Raw genomic sequence first — 15,341 nt, 5'->3', positions numbered from 1 at the left:
AAAGGAGGGAGTTATTGTACTTTTGACCTTGTTTGCTAACATTAAATAATAAGACACGGAAGGGTAGAGGCTGGGGTCTAGCACAGCCAGGCTAAACCTCACCATGGGCACGTGCTGGCTTTCATTAGCCACAAAGGCACGTTGGAAAATTCACATGAACCAGTCATACAAGACCCATAAAACAAAGCATATGTCACTGCCTCATCCTCGCTATGGAGCTGAACATCACCCGACAGCACGTCTCCAACCACACCGGACCCGTGCTGCATTGCTCACCAGCGTCTGGGCCCTTTACAGCCCAAGACCACAGGCTGTACCTTCTGACTTCAAATCATTTTTCCTCCTTTAAAGACAGTAAAAAATGCACAGAAGTTAGAGCTGGAGGTTTACCCTGCACCTATCACCTGATTTTTCAGTAAGATCACAGAAACACCAAAAACATGCCAAACTCTCCCCAGACACCTCCAGTCCCCAGGATCCCAAGTCCTCTTCTGCCCCCACACTCCTGCAGAAACACTTGTTATTTCTGCCACATTTTGGCACAATGATGACAACTGTGATATTAACGTCCCAGACAAAGGCAGCCAGAGCAGCAGAAGAAATAAGAGTAGCCACAGACATACTAATCATAGAACCATAGAATCACAGAATCATTAAGGTTGGAAAAGACCTTTAAGATCATCAAGTCCAACCGTCAACCCAACACCACCGTGCCCACTAAATCATGTCCTGAAGTGCCACATCCACACGTTTTTTTGAACGTTTCCAGTGATGGTGACTCCACCACCTCCCTGGGCAGCCTAGAAATTTTTCCTAATATCCAATCTAAACCTCCCCTGGCGCAACTTGAGGCCATTTCCTCTCATCCTATCACTCGTTACTTGGGAGAAGAGACCAACATCCACCTCCCCACAACCCCCTTTCAGGTAGTTGTAGGGAGCGATGAGGTCTCCCCTCAGCCTCCTCTTCTCCAGACTGAACACCCCCAGTTCCCTCAGCTGCTCCTAAAAGAAAAGCTGGTTATTGTTTGGTTGGTTGGTTGGTTGAACTAAATAATCAAAGGAACATCAAGGTCAATAGAGACTTGAAAGGGTGCACTCAGCACAGGTTAGATACTCCAGTTCAAAATAACTGTGTGGGTGATGGATGAAATTACAATTTGGCCTTTCCCTCCTGCAGAAGATGTAGGTCTCACTACAACATCTTTACTCTTGTCCTTTGCTGAGGAACTACAGTTTGTCATACCAGATCCTTGGCACCTGCGGTAGTGCTGACAGAGCTCTGTGGGGGTACCCACACCCCACATCACCAAACGGCACTAACGGGGGTGGTGACCCAGAGGTGCCACCAAGCAGCCAACCACCAGCTCCAAGGGAACAGGATTTGCAGCGCGTCCCCTATAGCGGTGACAAAGCCAGGGTGGAAATAGAGCTGCACCACCCAGTGCCATGGTAGAAACACTGGTGTTACTGGTGCCAGAGGGAGATCTGACCTTAATGTTTGAAGACTGAGTGAATAACTGTGTGCCCCATAACTCCAAATTTAAGTAGCTCTGTGCTTGAAAATAAGGTTCAGCTAAATGTCAGCGTTGCAACTCAATGAGCGTATTAAATTGAGCTTCAATTTTTAAGCTTAGGGAAAATGCAGACAGTAAAGGATGCTTCCCCCCCAACAAGATGAGAAAGAAAGAAAGAAGAGGGGACAGCGCAGATACTGTTGTTGTTTCTGGGAGATCTGTGGGCTCGAGGCTGATTTGTCCTTTCTGCGTCAGGAGAAGATAAGCCGGGAGCAGAACACTGTGGGCAGCTGATGGCAGCAATTCCCCGATCAAGGCTCGTGGGGGCTGAGGATGCGGAGCAGGAAAGATTTCCCGAAGAAAATGGCTTGTGATGCTGAACGGTTCTGAAATTTCTGAAAAGTGCCTTGAGCCTACTAAATAAAAACATGTCACCGAAATCTTCTTTGCATCCCTACGGAAAACAATTTTGTTTTAAACAGAAGGCAGTATCTCCCGAAGTCAAGCCCATATACGTTTCAAATATAATTGTTTGCCAAACAACAACTCCTCAGCCATCACTTACAACCCTAACTACTGAAAAACATGCAAGTTCATTCTTGAAAACATCATAAATCTTGCACTGCCTCCCCATATATTACCCTTATTAATAAGGGATGCAGACTTCATTAAGATGAAACAAAAAAAAAATTTAAAGCAAAGGAGTCACTCATGAACTGTCTAGAGGTTTACATGGGAGTGTAGGTGACTATAAGGACCTATACATATTTGATTTTTTTTTAGCCTCTTAAAAACAAAAAAACCTTTAGTGTGAAGTTTTAAAGTAAGATTAAGCAGTGCATTTGTGTACCCACACCACTGTCCAGGCATGCAGAGCATATGCTGGTGCTTTCCAGATGACTGCAGAGAGGCCTCTATCACTTTTTCAGTTTCTTCCCAAGGATGTTGCACATGTTATTGTACTTTATTACAGGCCAGAAGGTTTAACCAAATCTGATGTCCCTTTATATACATGTGTACTCCTGCAAAAGATCTCATAATATGCACAGACCAAAACACACCAAAGGAGTATTACCCTACTCCATACATGGTATCAGAGATGCTGAGAGGGTCAGTGACATGTTCAAGGTTGTAATTACATTTATAATAAAACAAAATGAGGTCCAACCCTCGCAACTCATCAGCATCATCCCACTCACTCAACACGGGGCTCACCGGTCCTGCTGGGGGAGGATCTCGTGGGTCTGAGCTATGTCAGATTTGGTTTCTTCCCCTTCCTTTGACTAAGTATTTCTGAGCTTTTCAAGGAAAGCCACAATTCCGATCATTCCAGCCCTAGCCCCACAGAGTGCTTTCGAGTGGAGGCACCACAGACTAGGGAGACCCAGGTAACTCGGGAAGGGGGTTGATCAGCACCAGGGATGTACCTGCTCTCCTGCATCAAACAAGCTCATCTCCAGCTCACCACCGACAAAAGGACAAAGAAGGAGCCCTACCAGCTCCTCGGTCATGCAGAGTACTACAAACCCTTAGTTGCAAAGGAAAATAAAGAGACAGAGAGTTTCCAAGCCTCCAGCAGGACCAGTCTCCCCCCGCCAGCCAGGCAGCAGAGGGGCTCTGCATGTCAGACAGAGCACCAGGCTCATTTCCCTGTAATAGCCCTATAATTTAGATATCAAGCCCAGGCCAATGAGGGCTCAGCAGCCACAACTGCCACATTTTTAGCCATCCAACCTAGCACAGAAACCCTCTGTAATCCCCTTCTCGTAGCACATTATCTTTAATCATGGGCATAATAGAGATTCAATTTGAGCCCTCAGCTGCATTTTCTTCCTTATTATTCACAGTGCTGTATTTTCCTCAGCAATAAACAATTTTCCCCCATTCCATTTTGCATCGATCTGCCTCAAAGTTCAAAGAGAGTCTTTCAAGGTTTTTATAGTTCTGCGTGGAAGCTCCTGGCCAGTAATGAAGACAGGGCTTTTACCCAGAAAATTGAATTGCACGAAGCAATGGCCAGGAGAGCACCCGTTTCCTTTGTTCTCAGATAACATCCCTGGAAATTTGACAATTATTTGCAGCTATTTTCCAACACCATTTTCATCCAAGAGCCCAAATCCCACCATCAAGGGTTGCTCCAGCGTGTGCCCTGGCCGCTCAGCCTGATGCTCCATCTACCCCATTCCCAGAGGAGTGTCTACATAAATATTTTGTTACCAGAGGTCTGTGCTTCACCTCTTTCCTCTGGTACCTTCTCCAGTACTTTCTGAACAAGCAACCTCTTTAAGCAATATCAGTAGTCTCAACTGTTTAAAAAGAAAGTTGCCAAAACATGAAATTAATCCAGGCTGTGTAAATACCTGGTTTTCCCTTAATTGACTCTTTAAATGCACCTGTGTCAATGCAGGCACCCCAGCGATGTATCAGCTTGCAAGACCGAAAGGTCTGTTCCGCCCTAGAGGCATCTGGGCTAACATTTCATAAATTACAATCATGTTTTCCTTTTATGTTAATATTTTCATTCCAAAGGTCATTTACCACAGACACACACACTCACAGAACAGGGGAAGGTGATGGAAGCTGCTTGATTCCCAGACTTGGAAATCACAGTCACTCCATCAATAACACAAGTCTACGATCTTACTGCAAAGACAGATCTACCTACAGCCGGTGCACTCACCTAGAAAAAGCTCCATTCTTTAGATCTGCATGCGTACGGACACCCAGGCCATGGGAGCAGGCATGAGCCACTTTTCTACATGTAAATTTAGCTACTGAGATATTAGATCTTCTCTTCGGAAGCTGGGTGCTCCATCCTACGCTAAGGTGACCAACCTCCAGTCACTGGCCTTGGATAAGGAGAGGCGGCAGCCAGTCTTGCTCAGGAAGGTCACACAGGTGACGTCTCTTCTTCCCCCAGGAGTAGAGAAGACCAGGCTACAGAGCAGCCGTGGGTCAGTACCAAAAGGGGGACCCCAAAGGTGACGGGGTGCTGAGCCTGCTCTATTGCCCCAGTGTGAACTGGGGTCTCTGACAAGGGGTGCTCGATCCCAGCAAACCACTCATGGCATGAGCAGCATTTGGGTGAAGAGAACATTGTTTATTCGCAGATCTGGAAGCCTTCGATGAATGGTTAATTCACTTTCTGGAAGTGAACGTGACATTTTCTCTTACTATTATCATATTAGCCTGAGAAGGTTTGTGCACCCCGTCCTAGAGGGTGTCAGAAGCTTAATATTAATTAAATAGCAGATTTAAGGTTATTGCTCATAATCGCAGCTGTGATCTGAATTATTGTTATTCTACTTTTGCCCGCTTGCTGCTTTTGATTGATTATTTGCATTTGCTGGTTTATAACATGCATGTATCGCTTCCAACAGCGTCATCTTTTTTGATTCTAACCGCATTACGTTCTCTGGTCAGATGATGGATTGGACTTTCGAGCATACCATAAACACCAGCCCGTTCTTGCCAGCATGATATGTATCTATATTCCATATTCACTTTTCAGTGTATCCTGTATTCAATCATCCTTACATTCATTTCTCCTGATATTATTATTATTAGCCTTGGGGAACTTGTTTTATAGGCTATTTAGTTTGAATTAAGCATGTATGTCAGTCATTTCTTGTTTCTAAAAGAACACATAAGATAAACGATAGAACTTATGCCCAGGCTCAGCTTTGGACTAGTTTCCGTTTTTACCTGTATCTCAGTATTATTTCTATTCGTAAAACAGCTGCTGGATTCTTTGTCAAAACCTTCCATGCACACATTTACACAGGCTTTACAGTAGATTCATTAGGTACAACTGGAAATTGCTTTTTCTTTCTAACAACTTTCTTGTTTAATCAGATATGGTCTTAAGAGAAAAAGGTCTTTTGCCTTTTTTTCCCCTGTAGGACTCACTGCCACTTCCCAAAAATAAATTCAAGGATTGATCAAGATATTGATTATATTTCAACCATGTTTCATCTTCATTTTAAGCTGTCTATACATTGAGACTTATTGAGATTTTATTTATTTTTTTATTAAACACACTTGGCCATCTAAAAGCAAGTGAATGTGTAGACACTTACTCAGGATAAACGTCTGACCATTCTTTCGCTTGGCTTTAACGAGATCAAATTAGTGTACTCTTAGCGTGAACAGATAGCACAAACAGCCACACATGCAAGTTATAATGACACGTTCAGATGTATAATCAGACATTCCCCCCCCCACCTCTTCATGCAGCTTTGTTAGATTTTAACGTTTTATCCCCTTCCCACAAGCTTTGTAGCAAAGCACACCTCGGATGACACGATGCTCAAATTGTTCCCCATCATCCCTGTACTTTCGCCTCCCACAAATGGCTCAGAAATGTCCCTGGGGATTTCTTGAGTAACTGGCATCCTTTGCGACGGAGGGGAACATGCCATCGCCTGCTGCTCTGCACCCCTTTGGGCCAGGAGCGAGTCACCCTTCTCTGTTTTTGGCTTGAAGCCCCCGGATCCTTCTAATGCTACTGAGAAGGGTCATGTTGCAGATGGATAGCACGAGGAACGTCACTCTCTGCTCTTGCCCTGGTTACTACACAAACTCTGTGACTTCTATTTGCCCTGATTCATAGAAAAGTTTTCCAGGGTGTTATCCACGTCTTTTTGTGGGGTTTTTTTTGCTTCAAGTTTCCAACTCATACTAAAAATCACAGTGCTGCATTTACAACACACCACTTTTTGGAGGCATTTGTTGTAACATGACATCCCTTTGACTTATGCAGCTCAAGCTGGCGCGCTTGTGTCACGTACCATCAGACAAGGCTATACATTAGTCAGCCACGGATCTCCAGGAATAGAAGTGAGCAGCCTAATGCACGGAAGCGGATTATGAAACGATTTTGTCGCATCTGCACTGGAAGATTAAAAGCTGTCAAATGATTATCAGCATGGAAATGGGTTCTCTAGCAAGGTGAAGATTGGAAACAGCTGGGACACCACCACCAGAGCTGAACACTGTTAAAACTGGCAGACTATCTGCTTTCTCTCTCATTTTTACATATCCTTCCAGCTACCTGACCAGATATTGAGACAGGGAAGCCTTAAATCAGGTGCATTTTTTCAGATAGAATTTTTCCTCAGCCTTCAGTATGCAGTAGACATATTGAAGGAAGGAGAAGCAGACAATGAACTCTTATCCCTCCAAATCTGGTTAGAAAGCAAAGCACATCTGAGCCAAAACATGAACAGAAAAGAAAAACATCAGCACCCACAACCAGTTGTTGCTACAATTACAACAAAATATTTTCAGCTATGCCTGAAAAATATTACGAAAAATTTAGATGACAATTCTTGCTCTCTACAACTCTGTAAGTAGCATATCTAAGCAAAATGAATCCCCACGCACTGGCAGAATGCCTTTAAATCAAAGCAATAAAAAAAGAACCCAAGCAGCAGTGCACGCTCCCGGTCACCCGATGTAAGAGCGGGCACCCCTTCGTGGCGTACTGCGATGCAACCCTTGGGCTACGCTGGGGACTCAGGCAATGCCCCTGCAGCCAAATTCATCAAGGGATGACTCAGAAATGGCTTTGAGAGCAGAAACATCCTCGCGGATAGGACCGCGGGAGGGTGAGCCATAACGCAGTCTTTCCGTTCAATGCTTGCCAGCGTAAGCAGGCTATGGGACTCAACTTACTGCGGTAGCTGTAAAAAAAATAAAACCCTTTAGCCACCAGAGCAGCAATATTTGTCCCTGTGTGTGGCATCTGCATCCTGCTGTAGGTATTGACACGTGCGTCTGCCCATAGCCAAGACGGCGCGGGCGGAACGGGAGGAAGCGTGTGCGCTGAGCGGGAGCGGCGGCGGGGATGCGAGTTCAAGAGGAGTTATGTTCCTGTCTCGTTCTGTCTCTGCCAGCTGTAGCACTCTGATGCTAGAGACACTTGCCAAGAGTCCCGATTCATTGGGTCATGGAGATCATGGGCTTTAGGACAGAGAGGAGGGAGAAGGCAGGGGTGAAGACATTTTTATGCCTGACCTCCCTCAGAAGGTCATGAGTTAGGGGTTTGTTTCTTTAAAGATCCAGGTCTTTATCTCAGAAAGCACCGTACCGAAATGCTACGGCACCCAGAGACAGCGTTTTTAGGTATTCATGCTTGGAGGGTAACGACATACCGAGTGTCGCCAGCAGATCACTGTCCCATAATGTAAAAATCGTTATTTGTGATGACATAGATTAAAGTCATGAACAGGCAGTGAAGGACCTAACTAGAATTTCTCATTAGCTCTTATGGACATATTTTTGGGTTTGCTCGTACCATTGTGCACACGACCACTGGAGACAAGTGCCACCCAGCATCACCCCGACCACCACCGAAGCCCCTGTTTCAAATAAGAAACCCCACCCGTAAGTTCATCAGCAGGCAAAAGACCCCAAGATTTTGGTGCAGCTCCTTCTGCCAAGCTGGAGAAGGGGAAGGTTAGGGTGGGAAGCCTGTTCAGAAACAGTACCTCTACCCAGGACCTGCAGCCTGCGCTTGTGAGCTCTATTTAAAGTACACAGATACATAAAACATCTCATGAATTCCTGGGGATTCACAGTGTGAGCTTCTAATAAGTGAGCACTCAGGAACATTAAGAAAAAGTTAGGACTCTTAAATAAAGTCATGCTGGGCAGCTGATTTATAAATTTACTGTTCAAGCAAAACAAAAGCGGAGCCAGCTCACCTCCCTGGCCAGCCACAGCGAAACCTCCCAGCTGGGTTCATGACAAAGGGCAGGAACCACTTACCTGCCTAATTATTCACAGAAGTTATCTAACAAATACATCTTAAATATTAGTGAGACACATAACACTTTAATCGGGTTTAATATTTTGATTAGCAAGGAATAATCCACAGCACTTCACAGTCCAGGGAGAAGAAGGGAGGAGAAGAAGGGAGGAGAAGAAGGGAGGAGAAGAAGGGAGGAGAAGAAGGGAGGAGAAGAAGGGAGGAGAAGAAGGGAGGAGAAGAAGGGAGGAGAAGAAGGGAGGAGAAGAAGGGAGGAGAAGAAGGGAGGAGAAGAAGGGAGGAGAAGAAGGGAGGAGAAGAAGGGAGGAGAAGAAGGGAGGAGAAGAAGGGAGGAGAAGAAGGGAGGAGAAGAAGGGAGGAGAAGAAGGGAGGAGAAGAAGGGAGGAGAAGAAGGGAGGAGAAGAAGGGAGGAGAAGAAGGGAGGAGAAGAAGGGAGGAGAAGAAGGGAGGAGGAGAAGGGAGGAGGAGAAGGGAGGAGAAGAAGGGAGGAGAAGAAGGGAGGAGAAGAAGGGAGGGAGGTATCATATCAAGGAGTAATCTGAAAGGAAATCTCACCAACAGAAGCCAATTTCCCAATCCCTCTATATTAGCAACAATCTGGCTATTCCATCTTTTTGAAGCTTATTTACATTTTTAACCTGCTACCCTGAACATGGTAGATGCAGAAGACACGACCTTCCCGAGCTGGAGAGCGCAAAGTTTCCGTAAGTGGAGCGGGACACAAAGCAAATCAGTTCAGCCTGGTTCTTCAGCATGTGCCATGCTTCAAAGGGAGATAAAAAAAAAAATTAAAACCATCAACATCCCTGCTTGAATATCCATAGAGGTAGGCAGGAGATAGGTGAATGTTGTTACACATTCCAGTTGACCTGCTTAGTGTCCCACATGGTTTGTAAAAGGTGTTTTCAACAAATAGTATTAACTCACTTTGTTTCCTACAAGATACTGATTTCCAATATTTTTAACAAGTCCTTTGAAACACACTGTGATGTGTGTATTTATTGCTTGACTAGGTCTGAGGTCTCAGGTGCAAAAGACTGCCTGGGGCTACACGCCTCTCTCCACCACGAACTTGATTAAAAGGAAAAAAGCAGACTGATACGCAGAACAACAACTTTACTGTTACAAGAAATGAAACTGTTTGGATGAGAGAGGAGCAGAATTTTCTCCTTTTTGCCATGCACATCTCCAAATGTTCACTTGCTGCCAATAGTTCAGCAGGAAAATATTGATTATAAGATGATTTGGTTTCTCAAATGCCTTTCATTTTGTAGGTGTAAAAGCCACATTATTCTCTGCACTCCTCACCAAACTTGACTGTGTTCTTTTCTTTGAAACGAGCTCTCTTCCATGCAAAATCTGCCACACTGCCTTATTTATTATTGACCCGTCACAGTTTGGCAACATAGCTTAAAATAAATGAGCCTGAATGCCATGGCTTTAGAGTTATTAAACTGCCTGGCATTGAGGAAATTGCTTTTCATAAACATCCTGAGCTCCTGTGTTTTTTTCTTAAAGTGTTTAATACAGTGAGAGTCCAAGTTAATCTGAATCAGTCTGCAAACTGAATTGCTACTGAGAAGGGAAGATGTATTATTGTTCAATATTGAAAGACTCAAGTTAGAGGACAGAGCAAAGAAATGAGTTTCACTATATACAAATAATATTCTTTTTCTGCTTGCTGTCGCTTGATGCACTAGCTAATCGGTGACAGAAAACGCTTCTATTTTCTCGGTAGATGAGATGTTCGTTTTGCATAGAGGATGTTCGTTTCGAGTCTCCTCCATCATGGATCCCAAACCTCACTGCCAATACCAGCACCCTCCCGCTGTTATCTGGCAATACAGACGTTAACAGATGAACAACAAAAAAACAAACCCCAAACCCAAACCAGTGATTTCCACATTACTGTACAGAGCTGCAGAAGCACAATAAATATTCTTTAGTTGTTAATTCCCTATTTAGTGTCTTCCCTTGGCAGCACGCAGGCATGCCCTTTCTGTGCTAGCACTCTCCTCGGCACCCAGAGAGGGGTCTATGAGAGTGGGTGCTCCAGTCGTGCAGGTTTGTTCGGAAGGCCAGATACAGCGTCCGGATGAATGGCACACAGAGAGCGTGCTTCGCTGTACCAAGTCGGATGGACGACACCAGACCTAGACAGACTCATTAGGGTTCCTCACGTGATGTCTTAAGCAGCCCAGTTCCGCTCTCAGGATGGAGCTGCCTCTACCCCACCACTGTCATTACACAACATACACCAAAGCTGAAGGTTGAAAAAGCCCTTTGTGCCCCTCAGGTATGAAACAGCTAGAGCTGCAGAAGGACAGGCAGACAGCAGGATACCCTGTCCTGCCTGTACCTTCAGCAATCCCACTCCTCAGTGCTGGCACTAGTTTCTTATTTGTGCCATGTAATCATGCTACGCTTCAAAACAACCTTGGACAGTCTCCATTTACTTAAATCTCACCATCTAGGATTCCAGACAAGAAGTGTGTTGGTTAATCTATTTCCTACCCATACATCCACCTCACATCCAACGCTTCTTAACAGCCTCACAAGTGTTGCAGATTTGAAGGGCTCTGACGCCTGACCACTTCTACAGCCTGACATGGAGGTGCAACAGAAGAACCAACTCCCTTCTGCACTTTACTCTCTAAACAGGGCTTGGAGGAAAGAGGGAACATGGTCACCCTTCTCACCTGTAATAATCAGCGTGATACCAAGGAGGGCTCCCTGGAGATGCCTTTACATCAGGTCTGAAGGGAGCAATGAAATTTCCAGTCCTCATCCCATTTTGAGCCCCAGCAGGACAAAGGGATGAAAAACAGCAGCTGAAAACACAAACAAAATCTAGATTGTCCCAGGTTCGTTTAACTCGCGAGTCTGCACCTACACGATGCTAAAACGGGGCCAACGCTGCCTGCCATCTCTTTACAAGATGTAAACCCTAAGTGAATCCTCCGTCAATAATGAATTCCTGTTTGCAATGCCTCTAAATTGAAGAAAATTAGTATTTCTTTTTCCTCTCGGAAAAGCCGTGTGGTACCCCAATTGGGGTTGCTACGCAACCAGCTCCTGCACATGGCTGATAACACTCACAGCATTATCTCCCCGCCTGACTGCGCCGTCAGAACAAAGCCCGGCTAATGAAGCTTTCAAACGCTCTTGGCTCTGCCTTTGACGGTTCAACACGAGTTTTCCTTGCATGTATGTGACAGTTACAGCAGCGACTCGACATCCCCTCCAGCCAGGGATGTCTCCGGAGCTGGACGGAGGAAATGCCCGATGGAGAGCGATGGGCAGGATTGGAGAAGAGTGGCAAAATGTCCAAAAGATGCAACCAGCTTCCAAAATGGAGGGCGGCCTCGCACGTCACGAAACAGGGTGGCGATAGGAGGCCCTCTGAAACGTTGAGCCACCGGCATTACAGACCAAACCAGACATCCTCCGCTGCCCGTTCATCCATCAGACGTAACAACCTTATCACACCGCAGCTGCTGCCTGCGGGCATGGGTACAGCAAGGATAAACCTCCCCACCGGCACATGCAAACAGGGATGGGACAAAGATGACTCTCCAGGTTAAGCAGTTCCAGTCCCTTGAAGCCCTTACAGATATTTTTTTAAACAATCTGTTAGAGTAAATTTGACCGTGATTTTCTTACGTGGCATGTGTAATCAAACCCCTCTTCTGCTAGACGAGTAGGCATAGCAAGAACCACCATCATTGGCAAGGAGCACCAGCTTCCCCCGTAAACATCGTTGTCCTCCCATAAGAGCAACCAGCTGATGCTGGCGCAGTCCCATTTTGTAACTGGGACAGTCTCTCCCTCCATCACCACCAGATCTGCCCTTCAGGGAGTCAATCACAGGGACAGCCCCATGTCTCAGAGAAGGCACGCAGTCACCCTCCCCGTTTTCATACCGACAGCCAGAGCTCGTTTCTTCTTCTACAGCAGATCTACCCTTTAGCAGTTCATTTCACAGCAGAGCAGAATACAGTGAGATGCAGAGCATCTCCTTGGCCTTCCAGTATCTTGTCTAGTTGACGGAGTCACCTCAAATATACATGCGGACGCCACACGATCCTGGAGTGACCAGGCAGCGAGGGTGGGCTAACAACACATGCAGCGTGAGATTGCTGGAGCACAGAGACACACCTCAAAAGCTTAAACAGGGACAAGTCCCAGCAGTTGGATGGTTTCTAGACAGCACATGGCTCCAAGTGTTGTGTTCATCAGGAAACCACCATGAACTAAGGGCACGAATTCAAAGCCCAGCGGCCGTTCCTCACTCTGTGCGTTCAACACACGCAGGACATGCTAGGCATGGCCTGAGAGATGCCAACCTAAGGTAGGTGCCTGTCCAGAAACCCAGGGCAAAACTGCCTCTGCAAAACCGTTATTTAAATTCCTTCCTACGTGAGCAACTGCTGCAGGTACCAGTTACCTGGAAGAAGAACTGGGGACAAGGGAGCTGGGAGGATTGGCCAGGGCCAGAAGCACATATACCCTCGCACTGCAAAGCGGCATGAAGATGGGGAGAGGGAGCAGGTGACATCTGCCAGCCATAAGACACCCTGAGGGATTCATCTTGCTCTGAAAGACGTAAGTTCTGCAAAAAACCAGGTAAGAGTCACAAGAGAGCATGGCACCCAGGGAATCCAACCCACTCCTGCTCGAGGTGTAGGTTATGATACAACAACCCACCTGGCTATTCACCTGCCCTGACTCTGCCTTGCTGGGCTGAGCCGAGCTAAGCGCAGCGTGAGTGCTTTTTGTTGGAAACAAAATTATCTAACAAGAAACAATTATGTGACATTACCATTAAAAGCGGGGCGGGGGGGGGGGGGGGGCTTTAAGCCTGTGTATCCCAAGGTCTGCAAACCCCTTTCTCTACTTTTGTACTAAACAGGTCTCATTTAGCCCATTTGTTCTGTCCCAGCCAGGCAAAGCGACAATGGGATTGATCCATTTGTTAATTACAGTAATTTTATCCTAAATACAGACAGCTGAGTGTTCATCAAGTCACAAACTCGCCTGTTACTGAGAGACCTCCCCCCCGCTAAATAATTAGGGATAATAAGTGGCTCATAATAAATGCAACCCACGGCAACGCTGATCCTAGAGCGCAGCACAGAATCAGGAGGGCTATTAGGGAACCCCCAGGTTCTTTTGAAGAAAACAATGCAATATCTTTGATTGTCTTTCTTGCAACCCCGAGCCGGCTCTGCCAGTTTGTCATACGCGGAAGGCAATTATTCCACTTTCTGACTGCCTCTTGTCTCCAGAGAAGGCTTACTACAGTCATCAGCACAGGTGAGAGCAGCTTTCTCCGCCTGCCCTAAGGCACACAGAAGGAGCCGAGATAGGAGGTAGCACAGGTGGGTGACGTATAACCACGCTCCTCAGGACTTTTACAACTCCGGGTAAGGCTCAAAAGAATCAGTATCAGCACAAGCCATAAGCTGGCCGTGCACAGCTTGGAGCATCCATCCACACGCGGGGACCAACATGAAGTACTGACGGCTCACGTCGCCCGCTGGGCACAGAAAGGGCAGGCTAGCAAAAGCTGAAGGCAAGGGAATCCAGCTTTCGGTCTTCAGCCAAAGGATGGGGAACCACTGGAGCGGGTTTCTGCTGCAGCCTGCCAAGATCAAGGTTTGGGATGAGCAAGGAGAGGACAGCAGAGCTTGTGTGCATCTGCATCTCTTCCAAACCCCTGCAAAACAAACAAAAATCCAAACCACCCCCACAGGTACACCTAAACCCTTCATTTCTGTTGGTTTTCTTCCTCTTTTCCTCCTTTATCCCCTAGTTAGTTACTCCAACTTCACCAGCCAGCAGAGCAGGAACAGCCAAGCGGGTCAGATAGATGAAAACATCACTACTTCCAGTTCCATTCCGAGGACTAAGGATAAAAGGGATATCCTCCCCCCAGCCAGCCTTCTTCAGACCACCCCTCGGATAGAGCTAGATAACAGAACATCGTGTGGGGAAAGAAGTTGCAACCCCTGGAGCTCAGTGGATCCTGCCAGGTCCAGGTGCTGCCAGAAGCACCATGGCAGGCAAGGTCACCTGCCTTCCCCTGGACACCGAGGAACTGGGGAGGGACAGCCAACGCAAAGCTGCTTCGAGAAAGAACGTGTCCGTCACCACACCAAAAAAGCCTGAGGTTGTAGGGAGTAGAGATGGCTGGGGAAGACTGTAGGGACTGGTCCTGCCATGGCCATTTCCTAGCTGCTAAGTCAGTGCAGCTGCACATTTGCTTTTCTAATAATTTAAAATATTGAACTACAGCCTCTTATTTTTTTCCCCCAAGGTGAAGACATATGCAACCCTCGTGTGCAATCACGACCAGACAGGATTTGGACAGAACTTTAAAGTTTCATTCTCTCACCATGCAAAAACACAGATGTCATTTGTCTTGTTTTCGACACTGGGGAGTGCCTTAGGGGAAAGAAATAGATTTAATCAAATGCAGCTGTATTTTATTTACATTATTTGCTGTCATTTACTTACCTTGCTCCAGCAAGTGCATTTAGTTGTTTTCCTATGGCATTTCCCTCCCAGAGGTGAAGCTTCATTTGATACTGTAAAGACCCTGTATTTCTGCAAAGATTTTGTCCTGAAGCGAATTACTTTTTTTTTTTAATGTGTTATTTAAGTTCCACTTCATCTACAAATATGTTTAACCAGCATTTGCAAGATTCTTTTATGCTATGTCCTGTTATCTCAGCACACCCGACTTCGAGTTGCATACAGAAAAAATACTGGGCTTTTGTTCAGAGGAGGGGGGATGGCTGTGTAATGATCAATCAAAAAATGCCCTTGGGGATGGGAGAGATTAGCACTTTGATACTACTGAAGATGAATGAGTGAAATGAGTTTGATAAGCTGGTGTTTTCCTCAGATAATTTCTCTGAAAGCTTTCTAAAGCAGCTCGGATCCTCCCCCCTCTCCTTTTGTTACTGGATAGGATAGCCAGTCCTGCTTTTCTACCAGTAATACTGGACACGCTGCTGTTACTGTTTTTAAACACAAAGCAGTGGATTT

The sequence above is a fragment of the Phaethon aethereus genome, assembly GCF_964289735.1.
Source record: "Phaethon aethereus genome assembly, chromosome: 16".
NCBI lineage: Eukaryota > Metazoa > Chordata > Aves > Phaethontiformes > Phaethontidae > Phaethon > Phaethon aethereus.
The sequence above is the reverse complement of the archived record's forward strand: the minus strand, read 5'-3'. Positions refer to the sequence as shown.